The following is a 17,216-nucleotide window of genomic DNA, read 5'->3' on the forward strand; positions in this document are numbered from 1 at the left end:
TACCTGCAGTGAGGCAGCTGTCCCTTCCAAAACATTTCTCCTCTCTCCAAAACAAAACACAGGCATCTGTTGTTTTAAATTTTTTTATTTTTAATTTTTCTAGGTTCATAGTAGGTATATATATTTATGGGGTACAAGAGATGTTTTGGTACAAGAATGTAATGTGTAATAATCACATCATAAAAGCATTTATCCCCCTTAAGCATTTATCCTTTGTGTTACAAACAATCCAATTATACTCTTTTAGTTATTTTTAAATATACAATTAAATTATTATTGGCTATAGTCACTCTGTTGTGCTATCAAATACTAGATGTTATTCAAACTATTTTTTGTACCCGTTAACCATCCCTACCGCCCCCACAACCCCCCTCTCCTCCCTGCCCCTACCCCACACACACACTACCCTTCCCAGCCTCTGGTAACCACCCTTCTACTCCCTATCTCTGTGGGTTCAATTGTTTTGATTTTTAGATCCCACAAATAAGTGAGAACATGTGATGTTTGTCTTTCTTTTTTTCTTTTTAATTTTAATTTTTTTTAGAGGGAGTCTCACTCTGTTGCCCAGGCCGGAGTGCAGTGGCGTGATTTCGGCTCACTGCAACCTCCACCTCCTGGGTTCAAGCAATTCTCCTTCCTCAGCCTCTTGAGTAGCTGAGATTACACGTGCCTGCCACCACACCCAGCTAATTTTTGTATTTTAGTAGAGACGGGTTTTCACCATGCTGGTCAGGCTGGTCTCAAACTCCTGACCTCAAATGATCCACCTGCCTCAACCTGCCAAAGTGCTGGGATTACAGGTGTGAGCAACCACACCAGTGTGATATTTGTCTTTCTGTGCCAAAGCGTCTTTAAAGCACATGCTAACAGACTGTAGCATCCATTACCCCTCCTTGTTGCAATCATCTTCCAACATCTACCAGCTTCATCAAAGGCTTAAGCATTTGCCTTAAATTTACGTCTCCACCATTAATCACGTCTCCATTTGCGTGGACTCAGACATCCACCTAGGCAATCCAACCAACACCACCACCCCGCTTCAGTTCCTTGTCCTCCGCACTTCGGTACAATTTTTTCCTCCACCCCACCTCAGCCACACACTCCCACAGTCAAACCCTAGACCCTGTGATGATCAGTAACTGCCCCATTTCAACCTCCTGATGACAGGCATCCCGCCACTATCCACCTTTTCATCCCCTTCTCTGGTACCCTCACACCAACAATCCTTCACCCCTCAGGCTCTGTAGTCCATGTACCATTCCACATTTCCACTGTCTGTCACCTTCCTCCTGTCGTCACATCTCCCCTTACTCAGTTTTTTTGTTTGCTTTGTTTCTTTGAGACAAGGTCGAGCAGCTGAGACTATAGGCACACGCCACTGCGCCTGGCTAATTTTTGTATTTTTAGTAGAGACGAGGTTTCACCATGTTGTCCAGGCTGGTCTTAAACTCCTGAGCTAAGGTGATCCACCCGCCTTGGCCTCCCGAAGTGCTGGGATTCCAGGCGTGAGCCACCACGCCCGGCTGGTTTACTTGTCTATTGCCTACCTCTCCCACCTGAATCGCCAGTATGTGGAACAATGCCCGGTATCAAGTGAGTACTCCATATACATCTTTCTGGTGTGAAAGAAAGAAAAGGAGGGAGGGAAGAGAGAAAGAAGTAACAAGCAAGTAAGCAAAAAGCCTCAGAAAATGGTTTTGATGGCCGGATGAGGTGGCTCACACCTGTAATCCTAGCACTTTGGGAGGCCGAGGCAGGCGGATCCCCTGAGGTCAGGAGTTCGAGACCAGCCTGACCAACATGGAGAAACCCTGTCTCCACTAAAAATATAAAATTAGTTAGGCATGGTGGTGCATGCCTGTAATCCCAGCTACTCAGGAGACTGAGGCAGGAGAATCGCTTGAATCCGGGAGGCAGAGGCTGCAGTGAGCCGAATTTGCACCATTGCACTCTAGCTTGGGCAACAAGAGAGAAACTCCGTCTCAAAAAAAAAAAAAAAAAAAAAGGGTTTTGGTTAAAGCCATCTTAAATCATTAGCTCTTCCTGTCTGCATGTTTCAACAACCACGTTGATTGAGTAGCATCGCAGTTACAAGCACAGAACTAAGCAAAGGCCTCCTAAGTGCAAGCCCCAGCTTGACTAACTTCTGCTGTGTAGTCTTAGGCAAGTCACTTTATTTTAAAAAAAAAAAAAAGGTCGGGTGTGGTGGCCTTTTTTTGTCTCTTAAAAGAAAAAATACAGACAGAGGTCTCCCTATGTTGCCCAGGCTGGTCTTGAACTCCTTAGCTCAAGGGATCCTCCCCGTCTGTGCTTCCCAAAGTGCTGGGATTACAGGTGCGAGCCACCACACCTGGCCAGGCAACTTACTTTAACTCGGAGCTACATCCACTCATTCAACAAATACTTACTGAGTTCCTACTCAGCTGCAGGGTGCTACCCTAGGTTAGTTGTGAGGATTATATAAAACAAAGTATGAGAAGCCCCTAACACCAAGCTTAGTTCATTATAAAATAATAACATGGCTGGGCGCAGTGGCTCATGCCTGTAAACCCAGCATGTTGGGAGGCCGTGGCAGGAGGATTGCTTGAGGCCAGGAGTTCAAGACCAGTCTGGGCAACATAGTGAGATGCTGTCTCTTAAAAAACAACAACAGCAACACACTCCTAAAAATCTGTTATTATTTGTGCCCCATAGTGTGACCTTGGCTCACTGCAGCCTCAACCTCTTAGGCTCAAGCAATACTCCTGCCTCAGCCTTCCGAGTAGCTGGGACTACAGGTGTGTGTCACCATGCCAGGCTAATTTAAGTAAAAATTTTTTGGAGAGACAGGGATCGCACTGCATTGCCCAAGCTGGTCTTGAACTCCTGGCCTCAAGCAACCCTTCTGCCTTGGCCTCCCAAAATTCTGGGATTACAGGCATCAGCCACCAAGCCTCATCTCATTGTCTGTTTATAATCATCTGTATTTGCTATTTGAATATTCTCACTGATTAGAACTCTTTCGGGATTTTTAAAGAGGTTGCTGTTACTTAAACATTTAGAAATTTCTGGTTTATTGCATTATGGTCTGAGTATCAGTCCAGTACAATTTCAAGTTTGGGGAATTTCATATCTCCTTCACGGCCTAATATTTGACCAAGATTTGTAAATGTTTTATTGGCATTGAAAAAGGTAGGTTCTCCATTTATGAGATACAAAGTTAAGTAAATAGCACTTGAATACATGCTCCAAGAGGATGGAGGCTCAGGATGTTCACTGATGATGTATTTATGGCTGATATCTTCCTGGTATCCAGCAAAGGGCCTGGCACATATCATTTAGTAAATATTTGTTGAATGAGAGGCTAACTAATCAATCAACTTTATCATTGAGATTCTCTGTTCCTTTATACGTTTGTATATTTTTCTTACTTTGTTGAAGAGAATTATATTACAGTTTCCCACTAATATTATATTTCTGACAGTCTCCCTCGGCATTTCTAACTATTTGGGGTTTTTTTTCTTTTTTCTTTTTTTTTTTTTTTTTTGAGACTGAGTGCCCTTTCTCATAAAACACCAACCACTTCCTCTATGGAAATAAATTTATTCCCAGTACCTTCTTGGATCTTGCAAATATTACAGCCAAATGCATTTTTTTTTTTTCTGGCATGTCAGTGTCTGCTCACCGTAGAGGAGGGTGAACAAGTTCTGGTCTCCTGATCTCCAGGAGTCTGAGCTAGAAGAAGGAAGAAGAGAGAAATGTCAAAGGGCTATATTTGCAGGGTTTCTATGGAAAAATCTGATTTCAAACAATCTTCGTCATCTGAGATGGTTTCCCTTCTAATGACTCCATCTGGTCCTCACGTCGATCTTAGTTCTCAGGAGCTGATAACTCTGGCCTTGCCTTGCTCAGAGAGCATTCAACCCCCACTCCTCCCCAGGTCACATTGCCAAACACCTTCAGTGGCAATTCATGGGTCCTCAGAAAAGCATCACTCTCATTCCTGGCCTCCCTCCCTCCACTGCTCTCCTCTACAATCCCACCTCAGGTGATCCTCCCGCCTCGGCCTCCCAAAGTGCTGGGATTATAGGCATGAGCCACCGTGCCCAGCCCAGAATCTGCTTTTAACACCGTCTTCAGGAAATCTGTATGAAGTTACGGTTTGAGAAGTACTGAACTAAGCAGACAGCCAAGTAAGAGCCCCTCCTGTCCAGGTCTAAGGGTAGTTCTGATTCCCTGACCAGCAAATCTTGAGTAGCTGCCTCCAAGTAGCTGCCTCCCAGTCACTCTCTACCACACCACCCTATTTCCTTCATGTAATTTAGCATAACCTCTAATTTCTAGTTTACTGCCTGTCTCCCCAAACTATAATATAAACTACAAAGAGGTACCTCATCTGTCAAGTTTAGTGCTGTATCCACTGGGTCCACAACTAGGCACGTTACACAGAGGGTACTCGATCCTGCATTGCACTGACTTAAATACTTTCAAGTGTTATACATCATGCTTTTGTTTGTTTGTTTGTTTGTCTGTTTTGAGACAAAGTCTGGCTCTGTCCCCCAGGCTGGAGTGCAGTGGCATCATCTTGGCTCACTACAGCCTCTGTCTCCTAGGTTCAAGCAATCCTCCTGCCTCAGTCTCCTGAGTAGCTGGGACTATAGGCATGCACCACCATGCCCGGCTAATTTTTGTATTTTTAGGAGAGATGACATTTCACCATGTTGGTCCTGCTGGTCTCAAACTCCTGCCCTCAAGTGATCCATCTGCCTCGGCCTCCCAAAGTGCTGGGATTACAGGCGTGAGCCACAGCACCCGGCCAAACCATGATACGATGCTTTCTTAACACTTCAATTTTTATTTCATGCTAATTGAAGTCTCTTTCAGACCATTAAAGAATCTAATTCTGGTGCATACACAAAAACAAAAATAATATGGTTAAAATATTCCAAAAACATCTTTAAAGTCTGACTCTTCTGAATCACTTTCTATCAGTGTCTGTGTTGCTGTCCCCTCTACTGTTCAGGGCATTGGAGGAGCGGAATTTCTTTAAAAAGTGCTCCACTACTGTCTCCGAGACTTTCTTCTAAGCTAGTGACACATTCTTGTTTTACCAAACAGTGTCAACAAAACTGATGTCTTCACTAACAAATTTTCGCTCCACTACTTTATTTCTATGCTTAATACATCATTTCCTTTTGATTTCTGTTTTAAAGCATGTTATCTTTTTGAAGATTTTTTTTCTTAATAGCATTTATTTATTTATTTATTTATTTATTTATTTATTTATTTAGAGACACGCTTGCTGTCACCGAGGCTGGAGTGCAGTGGTGTTATCTCGGCTCACTGCAACCTCCGCCTGATGGGTTCAAGCGATTCTCCTGCCTCAACCTCCCGAGTAACTGGGATTACAGGTGTACGTCACCATGCCTGGTTAATTTTTGTATTTGTAGTAGAGATGAGGTTTCGCCATGTTGTGCAGCCTGGTCTCAAACTCCTGACCTCAAGTGATCTGCCCGCCCCGGCCTCCCAAAGTGCTGGGATTACAGGCATGAGCCACCGCACCCGGCTGAATAGCCTTTATTTTTTAAAAGCAGTTTTAGGCTCACAGCAAAATTGAGCAGAAAGTACAGGGTTTTCTTTTCTTCTTCTTCTTCTTTTTTTTTTTTTTTTTTTTGTAGTTTTAGTAGAGATGGGGTTTCACCATGTTGCCCAGGCTGGCCTTGAACTCCTGACCTGAAGTGATCCGCCCGCCTTGGCCTCTCAAAGTGCTGGGATTACAGGCATGAGCCACTGCGCCTAGCCGAAAGTATAGTGTTTTCTTATACTCCTATCCCCACACATGCACAGCCTCCCCCACTATCAACATCCGGCACCAGAGTGATAGATTTGTTCCAATCAGTGAACTACATTGACACGTCATTATCAGCCAAAGTCCGTAGCATAGTGTACATTAGGATTCGCTCTTGGTGTTGCACGTTCCATGGGTTTAGACAAATATATAATGACGCACCATTATGTATATAGTATCATACAAAGAAGTTTCACTGCCCTAAAATCCTCTGTGCTCTGTTTATTCCTCCTTCCCCTCCCTACCAACCCCTGGCTGCCACTGACCTTTTTACTGTCTTCAGAGTTCTGTTTTTTTCCAGAAAGTTATATACTTGTAGCCTTTTACTTTTTTTTTTTTTTTTTCTCCCTTGAGATGGAGTTTCTTTCGCTCTTGTTGCCCAGGCTGGAGTGCAATGGCGAGATCATGGCTCACCACAACCTCCGCCTCCCAGGTTCAAGCGATTCTCCTGCCCCAGCCTCCCAAGTAGCTGGGATTACAGGCATGCACCACCATGCCCGGCTAATTTTGTATTTTCAGTAGAGTCTGGGTTTCTCCATGTTGAGGCTGGTCTCGAACTCCTGACCTCAGGTGATCCACCAGCCTCAGCCTCCCAAAGTGCTGGGATTACAGGTGTGAGCCACCACGCCCGGCGGTTTTGGTTTATTATTTTTATTTTTATTATTATTATTTTTAATAGAGACAGGGCTTCACCATGTTGTCCAGGCTAGTGTTGAACTCTTGGGCTCAAGGGATCTACCCACCTCAGCCTCCTAAAGTGCTTGGATTACACGTGTGAGCCACCACACCTGGCCTTTTGTTTGTTTTTGTTAGAGACAGGGTCTTGCTCTGTCACCCAGGTTGGAGTGCAGTGGCACAATCACAGCTCACTGTAACTTGCAACTCCTGCCCTCAAGCAATCCTCCCGCTTCACCCTCCCAAAGCACTGGGATTACAGGCATGAGCCACCATGCCCAGCCCTACTGGAGCTTTGTAGTAAGTCTTGATGCTGGGTCGTGTCAATCTTCCAACTTTGCTCTCTTTCAATGTTGTGTTGGCTATTCTGGGTCTTTCGCCCCTCCAAACAAACTTTAGAATCAGTTTGTAAATATCCATGAAATGGTTTTCTGGCATTTTGATTGGGATTGTGTTGAAGATATAGATCAAGTTGGAAAGAACTGACATCTTGACAATGTTGAGTGTTCCTGTATGTGAACACGGACTCTCTCCGTTTATTTATATCTTCTTCGATGTCTTTCATCAGTTTTGTAGTTTTCTTCATGTAGATCTTATACGTATTTTGTTAGATTTATATGTAAGTATTTAATTTGGGACAGTGCTAATGTAATTGGTACTGTGTGTTATTTGAAGACATTATAAACAGCAATTCAACTCAAGAAGTGTAGTACCAGCAGGGTTCACAACTCAGCTGAAGTGATAACAATACGAACAGCTACGACTGGGTTCTCACAAGTGTAGGCAAAACCTACCATGTTGTATGACACCATGGATTGTACAATATATCCTAATTTTGGGAACAATAAAATGTGCTAAAACACATGACTTAGAATTGATTGGCCAGGTGCAGTGGCTCACACCTGTAATCCCAGCACTTTGGGAGGCCGAGGCGGGCAGATCACTGGAGGCCAGAAGTTCGAGACCAGCCTGGCCAACATGGTGAAACCCCATCTCTACTAAAAATACAAAAAATTAGCCAGGCATGGTGACACATGGCTGTAGTCCCAACTACTCAGGAGGCTGAGGTTTTAGTGAGCCAAGATCACACCACTGCTGTACTATAGCCTGCGTGACAGAGTAAGATTCTGTATCAAAAAAAAAATTTGAAATATGCTAAATATTTAAGAAATAGGCCAAGCAGGTGGCTCACACCTGTAATCACAACACTTTAGGAGACCGAGGTGGATGTATCACCTGAGGTCAGGAGTTCGAGACCAGCCTGACCAACACGATGAAACCCCATCTCTACTAAAAATACAAAAAATTAGCCGGGCTTGGTGATGCGCGCCTGTAATCCCAGCTACTTGGGAGGCTGAGGCAGGAGAATCACTTGAATTCGGGAGGTGGAGGTTGCAGTGAGCCCACATTGCACCACTGCACTCCAGCCTGGGAGTGAGACTCTGTCTCAAAAAAAAAAAAGAAAAGAAAAGAAATAAACGTCACTGACTCAATTTCACAGTATTCTCATAACCAATTTAAAGTCCAGAAACCACTGGAAAATTTTCCATTTTTCCCAGTTTATATCCTAAGAGAAAGCAAATCTAATTGGCCTGGACACTCAGCTTGTGGTACAGTTTACAAATTTCCGGTAACTTCCACTGCTTTAAACGAAGACTGAAATTACCAATGTCTCAAATAGAGTAGAAGTTTATTTCTTGCTCACAAAGTAGTAACGAGGCTGCCGGGCCCGGTGCTTCACACCTGTAATCCCAGCACTTTGGGAGGCCGAGGCGGGTGGGTCATTTGAGGTCAGGAGTTCGAGACCAGCCTGGCCAACATGGTGAAACCCCGTCTCTACTAAAAATACACAAATTAGCCAGATGTGGTGGTGCCCACCTGCAATCCCAGCTAGTTGGGAGGCTGAGGCAGGAGAATTGCTTGAACCCAGGAGGCAGAGATTGCAGTGAGCCAAGGTCGCACCACTGCACTCCAGCCTGGGCAACAGAGCGAGACTCCGTCTCACAAAATAAATAAATAAATAAATAGTAAGGAGGCAGGTGGTCCACAGCAGCACTCCTGCTCTTCTAGGTTGTTCAGGAGCCCAGAATCCTGGTATTGTTGTTCCACCATCTCTAAGAGTTGTCCTCACCAAAGAGTCCAAAAGGCTCAACTCCTGGCCTACATTCCAGCCAGCAGGATGAGGAAAGGGAAGCTCATTTCCTTAAAGTCTACCACCAAAGTTGATTGTTGCAGCCATTAAAAAGGAACAAAATCATGTCTTTTGCAGCAATATGGATACAGCTGGAGGCCATTATTCTAAGCAAATTAACACACGAACTGAAAACCGAATATTGCATGTTCTCAGTTACAAGTGGGAGCTAAGCATTGGGTGCACATGGACATAAGGATGTAAACAATCGACATTGGGGCCTCCAGAGGGGAAGGGAGAGAGTGGGGAAAGGGTTGAAAAAACTACTGGGTTCTGGCCGGGTGCAGTGGCTCATGCCTGTAATCCCAGCACTTTGGGAGGCTGAGGCGGGTGGATCACCTGAGGTCAGGAGTTCGAGACCAGCCTAGTCAACATGGTGAAACCCCATCTCTACTAAAAATACCAAAATTAGTCAGGTGTGGTGGCATGCACCTGTAATCTCAGCTACTTGGGAGGCTGAGGCAGGAGAATCGCTTGAACCCAGGAGGCCGAGGTTGCAGTGAGCCGAGATCGTGCCACTGCACTCCAGCCTGGGTGACAAAGTGAGACGCTGTCTCAAAAAAACAAAAAACCAAAAAAACTACTGGGTTCTATGCTCAGTACCTGGGTGACAGGATTAATCATGTTCCTAAACCTCAACATCACACAATATACCCTTATGACAAACCTGCACATGTACCCCCAAATCTAAAATAAAAGCTGAATTTATAAATAAATTAAATACTTTGTTGTGGGGATCTCATAGAACTTACAGAAAACATCTGCATTATGCCTTAAAACCAACATTGCAGTAAGGTAAGATCAACTAGCAGCATTCTCACAAAAAAGAAACAAAGTTGATCAAATCATTTACACTCCTTCCCATAAGCCATAACTATGTGACAACGCATGGCCACAGCTACAAAAGAAGTTAGAAAAAAATAGGGTTTTTTGTTGTTGTTGTTTTTTTGACACGGGGTCTTGCTCTGTCGCCCAGGCTACAGTGTATGCAGTGGCATGATCTCAGCTCATTGCAACCTCCGCCTCCCAGGTTCAAGCGATTCTCCTGCCTCAGCCTCCGGAGTAGCTGGGATTACAGGCATGTGCCACTACGCCCGGCTAATTTTGTATTTTTATAGAGATGGGGCTTCTCCATATTGGTCAGGCTGGCCTCAAACTCCCAACCTCAGGTGATCCACCTGCCTTGGGCTCCCAAAGTGCTAGGATTACAGGCGTGAGCCACCGGGCTTGGCCGAAAATATAGTCTCTAGCTTAGCAGCCATGTGCCTTTAGCAGCAGACTACAAAGTCTACTACTATAATAAAAACAGAAGACTGGGACTAACTCACCATCTCTGTCACATACTAGGTCAAGCATGTGCTATTCAGCTATGGGCAGTGAGTACGGAGCCACAGAGTTTAGACAGATTCCCTGGAGAGGATATTCGCTGGATGCCTCCCCATCATTCATTCTGTCTTTCCTCCTTCCTCATACTGCCCTTAATTTCCCAGCCTGGTGGCTTAGACAGAATTGACAACACCTCCCTGTGCTGGAATGCCCCCATGTGAAGAAGGACGTGTTTGCTTCCCCTTCCGCCATGATTGTAAGTTTCCTAAGGCCTCCCCAGCCATGCTAAACTGTGAGTCAATTAAACCTCTTTCCTCTATAAAGTACCAGTCTCGGGTATGTCTTTATTAGCAGCGTGAGAACGGACTCATACAGCATGTTCTACCCTCTGGCCACAGTGATCCGTGTAAGGGACAGACATAGAACCCAGTCTGCACCAAGGAGGAATTTTCTGGGGTAAATGGGAAAGAAACTTCCTCTCTACTCAGGGAAAGCTATGTAAGGAGATTCTCTTCCTCCTGGTGGTAGGGTGTAAAGACATAAGTTCTGGAACTGCTGCAGCTAATACTACTGTCAGGAGGAAGATCCCACTTAAGGAGGAAGTCAAAGCCAAAAAAAGGAACAGCAGAGAGAATGGCAGAGAAACAAGAACACTGAAGACATCCTGAACATCTGGACCAAACTGCACCTGCAGTTAGTCCTACTTCAGTCCTACTGGATGTTTTGATTGCTTGAACCAATAAATTCCCTTTTTGTTGCAGTAGAGTTGGGTTTTCTGTTACCTGGTATAGTTCCTTACAATGGACCCAGAGTATGGCAAGCAATAGTGACATATTTAATAGTATTAATATCATTTTTAGAATTTACATTATACAGCTGCCCTTTAAAAGAATTTTTTTTTTTTTTTTTGAGACAGAGTTTTGCTCTTGCCCAGGCTGGAGTGCAAGGGCGCAATCTTGGCTCACTGCAACCTCCACCTCCCAGGTTCAAGCGATTCTCCTGCCTCAGCCTTCCCAAGTAGCTGGGATTACAGGCATGCGCTACCAAGTCCAGCTAATTTTGTATTTTTAGTAGAGATGGGGTTTCTCCATGTGGGTCAGGCTGGTCTCAAACTCCCGACCTCAGGTGAGCCGCCTACCTTGGCCTCCCAAAGTGCTGGGATTACAGGCGTGAGCCACCACGCCCGGCCACTTTAAAAGAAATTTTTACGGGGCTAGGTGCAGTGGCTCACGCCTGTAATCCCAACACTTTGGGAAGCCTATGTGTGCAGATTTCTTGAGTCCAGGAGTTCAAGACCACCTGGGCAACAAAATGAAACCCCATTTCTACAAAAAATACAAAATGATGGCCGGACTCGGTGGCTCACACTTGTAATCCCAGCACTTTAGGAGGCCGAGGTGGGCAGATCACCTGAGGTCAGGAGTTTGAGACCAGCCTGACCAACATGGAGAAACCCCGTCTCTACTAAAAATACAAAATTAGCCGGGCGTGGTGGCACATGCCTGTAATCCCAGCTACTAGGGAGGCTGAGGCAGGAGAATCGCTTGAACCCGGGAGGCAGAAGTTGCAGTAAGCTGAGATTGTGCCATTGCACTCCAGCCTGGGCAACAAGAGTGAAACTCTGTCTCAAAAAAAAGAAATATATATATATATATATATTTACTTACATACACACAAAAAGATTAGACAAGCATGGTGGGTGGTGAACGTCTGTAGTCCCAGTTACTTGGCAGGCTGAGGCAGGACGATCCCTTGAGCCCAGGAGATAGAGTTTGCAGTGAGCCAAGATCATGCCACTGCACACCAGTCTGGACAACAGAGTGAGACACTGTCTTTAAAAAAAAATGAGACTGGGCACAGTGGCTCTGGCCGGGTTGTGGTGGCTCATACCTATAATCCCAGCAGTTTGGGAGGCCGAGACAGGTGGATCACTTGAGGTCAGGAGTTCAAGACCACCCTGGCCAACATGGTGAAACTTAGTCTCTACTAAAAATATAAAAATTAGCCAGGCCTGGTGGCCCACGCTTGTAATCCCAGCTACTTAGGGGGCTAAGGCAGGAGAATCGCTTGAACTCAGGAGGCTGAGGTTGCAGAGAGTCAAGATGACGCCACTGCACTCTAGCCTGCATGACAGAGCAAGACTCTGACTCAAAACAAAGGAGAAGAAAAATATTTTTTTCCAAAATGTGCATCCAGTTTTGTAACCAGATATATGAAAATTATTTAGACTTACGTCAAGACTTCCCCATTTTGGGGTTTTTATTTTACTTCATCTCTTGGTGAGTCAACACAATTTCTCTAAAAAAAAGGAGCCAAAGTGTTATTTTGAAATCCAAACATTCTCAGAAATGCAATTGTGTTGCCCTTAACATACAAAATGCAACTTAGACATGTATATGATAGTTCTACCTTTTTTGGTGGACACAGCTGCCTTACTCCTTTGTCCTCTGACATTCAGTATTTCAGAGAAGACTCTGGCCACACCAACTTTTGTTTCTTTCTAAGTAGCCTTTTTAAATTCTGCCTAGATGTATCCTTTAATTCAGATATTTTGTCAGGATGAATCTATGGTCAGCTGACTTTTAACATTTTACCTGCCGTGCAGTATAACTTTCAACCCACTGACCTGAGTGGATCTATCTGCGCTCAGTGGTGTCTTCTCCTAGTGCAGATGTTTTAACTGTGGTGTCACTTCCACCAGCTCTATTCTTGTTCTTAGGAGAAGCCAGTTTCCTGAATTTTTTTTTTTTTTTTTTTTTTTTTTGAGCCAGAGTCTCACTCTGTCACCCGGGCTGAAGCGCAATGGCGTGATCTTGGCTCACTGCAATCTCCACCTCCTGGGTTCAAGCGATTCTCCTGCCTAAACCTCCCGAGTAGCTGGGATTACAGGCACCCGCCACCACGCCCAGCTAATTTTTGTATTTTTAGTAGAGACAGGGTTTCTCCATGTTGGTCAGGCTGGTCTCGAATTCCTGACCTCAGGTGATCTGCCCGCCTCAGCCTCCTAAAGTGCTGGGATTACAGGCATGAGCCACTGTGCCTGGACCTTTTTTTTTTTTTTTTTTTTTTTTGAGATGGAGTCTTGCTCTGTTGTCCATACTGGGGTGCAATGGCGCGATCTCGGCTCACTGCAACCTCCACCTCCCGGGTTCAAGCGATTCTCCTGCCTCAGCCTCCTGAGTAGCTGGGATTACAGGTGCCTGCCATCACACTTGGCTAATTTTTGTATTTTTTGTGAAGATGGGGTTTCGCCATGTTGGCCAGGCTGGTCTCAAACTCCTGACCTCAGGTGATTCACCAAGCTTGGCCTCCCAAAGTGCTGGGATTACAGGCGTGAGCCTCCGCGCCCAGCCAGCCTTTTCTTTCTTAAGTTATTCTGTTCCTAGTTCCAGGAGAATTCTAGTGATGTCACCAAAAATCTTCCTGGAAATCTCTTCCAAATCCTATAGTAAATGTTCCTCCAGAGGATTCTGTTTCTTTCAGTCTTCAGGCTGATTTGCCCTTCCCTGGTTTTGAGAAAATTTTTCAGAATCCCTATAATGTTTTGTTAACATTATTAACATTATTTCATTCATCCAGAATTGTATAAAAATAATGTAATGAATGCCTATGGACCACCCCACCCACACATCTATTTTTTTTCTCTTTATTCATCCTCAAAACAGACACCATTTGGCTGGCCACAGTGGCTCACACCTGTAATCCCAGCATTTTGGGAGACTGAGGCGGGTGGATCACCTGAGATCAGGAGTTCGAGATCAGCCTGGCCAACATGGAGAAACCCTGTCTTCATCTTCACAAAAAATACAAAAATTAGCCAAGCGTGGTGGCGGACACCTGTAATCCCAACTACTTGAGTCGCCTGAACCCGGGAGGCGGAGGTTGCAGTGAGCCAAGATCACGCCACTGCACTGCAGCCTGGGCAGTAAGAGTGAAACTCTGTTTCAAAAAAAATGAAAAAGAAGCACCATCTCTCAGAATCAGCTTGAGCAACTTGTAGACAAATAGGTGGCCAGCTCTTGGCCCTGCTCTCTGTCCATCAGGACAATGGCTGAATCCCCTCTTCAGGTCCACGGTTGGAAGGGCCACTATTCGGGATATGACAGTTGCTCTGGTAGTTCAACATTAGTTCTGGTGACAACCTCTCATCGGCCACCTCCTGAGGAACCAGAGCTTTCCAGTGCCTGTGCTTCTCCCTCTGGCGCTGTTTCAGAGTAACTATTCTCCATACGCTTCTCTTGCTGTGACTTCTGCTTATTTCTGGTGTCAGTTGCCTCTGGCTTTTGATTGCTTCTTTCTTGCATACAACTCTCAGTCTGAAGCCACCCCACTCTCTGATGACTGTCTCAGCTTGTCTCACAGACACATTTCCCAATCATGAAGATCCAGTCGGTGGATTGGTCATTATCCAGTCAGTGTACCTCTGTTGGATGGAGTTCTCGCCTCGAGAGACCTCACAGGTCTCTGGCTACATGTCTGCCTTTGGGTCAGCTACTTGTTCCTCAATCAACCAGCCCTGGCCTGGATAAGGGGGTCTGTGTTAGGAACCTGTTACTGGGCAACAAACCATCCCCCTCGACGAAGTCTTAGTGTCAAATAAATATAAGCATTTATTTCACTGATACACACATATGAGTTGGCTGGGGGTCAGGTGATCTAGGGTGGGATCCAATGTGACCCTTTTCCTTGTATCTTTTTTTTTTTTTTTTTTTCTAGATGGAGTCTTCCTCTGTCACCCAGGCTGGAGTCCAGTGGTGCAATCTCGGCTCACTGCAACCTCCATCTCCCGGGTTCAAGCAATTCTCCTGCCTCAGCCTCCCGACTAGCTGGGATTACAGGTGCCCGCCACCACACCCGCCTAATTTTTTTTGTATTTTTAGTAGAGACAGGGTTTCACCATGGTAGCCAGGATGGTCTCGATCTCCTGACCTCGTGATCTGCCCACCTTGTCCTCCTAAAGTGCTGGGATTACAGGCGTGAGCTACCGCGCCCGGCCAAAAGAAATTTTTTAAATTAGTTGAGTGTGGTGGTGTGGGCCTGTAATCCTGGCTACTAAGGAGGCTGAAGTGGGAAGACAGCTTGAGCTAGGAGGTCATAGCTGCAGCGAGCCATGGTTATCTTACCATGGCACTCTAGTCTGAGTGACAGAGACCCTGTTTCAAAAAAAAAAAAAAAAAAAAAAGGATAATGTAAAATCTTTAAAGAAAAGGTACAGAGGCTGGGCGCAGTGGCTCATGCCTGTAATCCCAGCATTTTCGGAGGCCGAGGCGGGGATCATCTGAGGTCGGGAGTTCGAGACTAGCCTGGCCAACATGGAGAAACCCCGTCTCTACTAAAAATACAAAATTAGCTGGGCGTGGTGTCGCATGCCTATAATCCCAGCTACTCGGGAGGCTGAGGCAGGAGAATTGCTTGAACTTGGGAGGTGGAGGTTGCAGTGAGCCATGATCGCACCACTGCACTCCAGCCTGGGCAACAAGAGCGAAACTCTGTCTCAAAAAACAAAAAAGAAGAGGGACAGAAAACATCAGAAGCAATATGGAAATGTTTTTTAAAGCATTAAACATGCCAACAGAAGCAAAACCAAATGTATCAGTCATCATAATTACCTATGAGTCAGAGACAAATAGTTGGGGAGGTTCAAAGTATTTTCTTTTTCAGGCATCCTCTGATTCAAGAGGTAAATTCTCCATGTATTTTTCTCAATCCAGTTCCTCTGTCTTATAAATAGCAGAGATTCTGGCTTTTCTCCATTTTCCACATTTCTGTAGTGGTCTGAGTGGGCTGCAGGGAGGGGCTGCATCAGGGGCCACTGGCTGGTGACACTTTCCAGGTGACAGCCTCATTGCATACCCTCTGAAGCCCTGCAGCCCTTCCTGCTACCCTCATCTCTTCATGGCACTCCCACATCCTACTTGAGCTAGGGTTCATTCTGTGGGGGCCTTCACTCTCCTGTTTGCTTCTGAGACCCAGGAGGCAGAGGTTGCAGTGAGCCGAGATCACACCACTAAACTCCAGCCTGGGTGACAGAGCAAGACTCCGTCTCAAAAAAAAAAAAACAACAAAAAACCATTAGCCAGGTGTGATGGCACACACCTATAGTCCTAGCTACTTGGGAGGCTGAGGTGGGAGGATCACTTGAGCCCAGGTGGTCAGGGCTGTAGGGAGCCATGATCCACTCCACACCAGCCTGGGCAACAAAGGGAGACCCTGGTCTCAAAAACATTTTTTTAATTAAAAAAAAAGAAGTCGACCGGGCGGCTTGGCTCATGCTTGTAATCCCAGCACTTTGAGAAGCTGAGGCAGGTGGATCATTTGAGGTGAGGAGTTTGAGACCACCTGGCCAACATGGTGAAACCCCGTCTCTACTAAAAATACAAAAATCAGCTGGGTGTAGTGGTGGGCGCCTGTAATCCCAGCTACTTGGGAGGCTGAGGCAGGAGAATCGCTTGAACCTAGGAGGCGGAGGTTGCAGTGAGCCAAGATCACACCACTGCTCTCCAGCCTGGGCGGCAGAGTGAGACTCCGTCTCAAAAAAAAAGAAAGTTATCAAGGAAACTGCAGCACCCCAACAAAAACAGAACTTCTTTGACCTCAGAATGGAAAAGAGGCAGAAGCCGATTCTCACAGAGTTGGCTCGGATCGCATGGCTGTTGCTAAATCAAACACCGAGGCCAGCAGGATAGAATGCTCTCATCAATGAGGCCTAGGTCCCGAGCCCACCCTGAGAGACAGGTAGTGGCCTCAAGAGGAGGAGACATCAATAATCAAATACCAAGAAGACGAAATGCAAGGACAATAAGAGCCCACAATCACCTCTTTAATTTCTCCCTGGGAAGAATGCTGCCTGAGAGGCTAGCAGAAACGAAGAGGCCACCACACATCTGCTCTGTGCTTCCTAGTTTACAAAATACTTCTCAGGTTGTCCCGTTTAATCCTCACAAGTAGCCCACAAGGCAAGTGGCATCACTTATTTATTTATCTATTTATTTATTTATTTACTTTTTGAGACAGAGTTTCACTCTTGTCACTTTATTTATTTATTTATTTATTTATTTTTCGAGACAGAGTTTCACTCTTGTCACCCAGGCTGGAGTGCAATGGCACAATCTCAGCTCACTGCAACCTCCACCTTCCAGGTTCAAGTGATCCTCCTGCTTCAGCCTCTCGAATAGCTGGGATTACAGGTGCCCGCCA

The sequence above is a fragment of the Gorilla gorilla genome, chromosome 19, assembly GCF_029281585.2.
Source record: "Gorilla gorilla gorilla isolate KB3781 chromosome 19, NHGRI_mGorGor1-v2.1_pri, whole genome shotgun sequence".
Taxonomy (NCBI): Eukaryota; Metazoa; Chordata; class Mammalia; order Primates; family Hominidae; genus Gorilla; species Gorilla gorilla.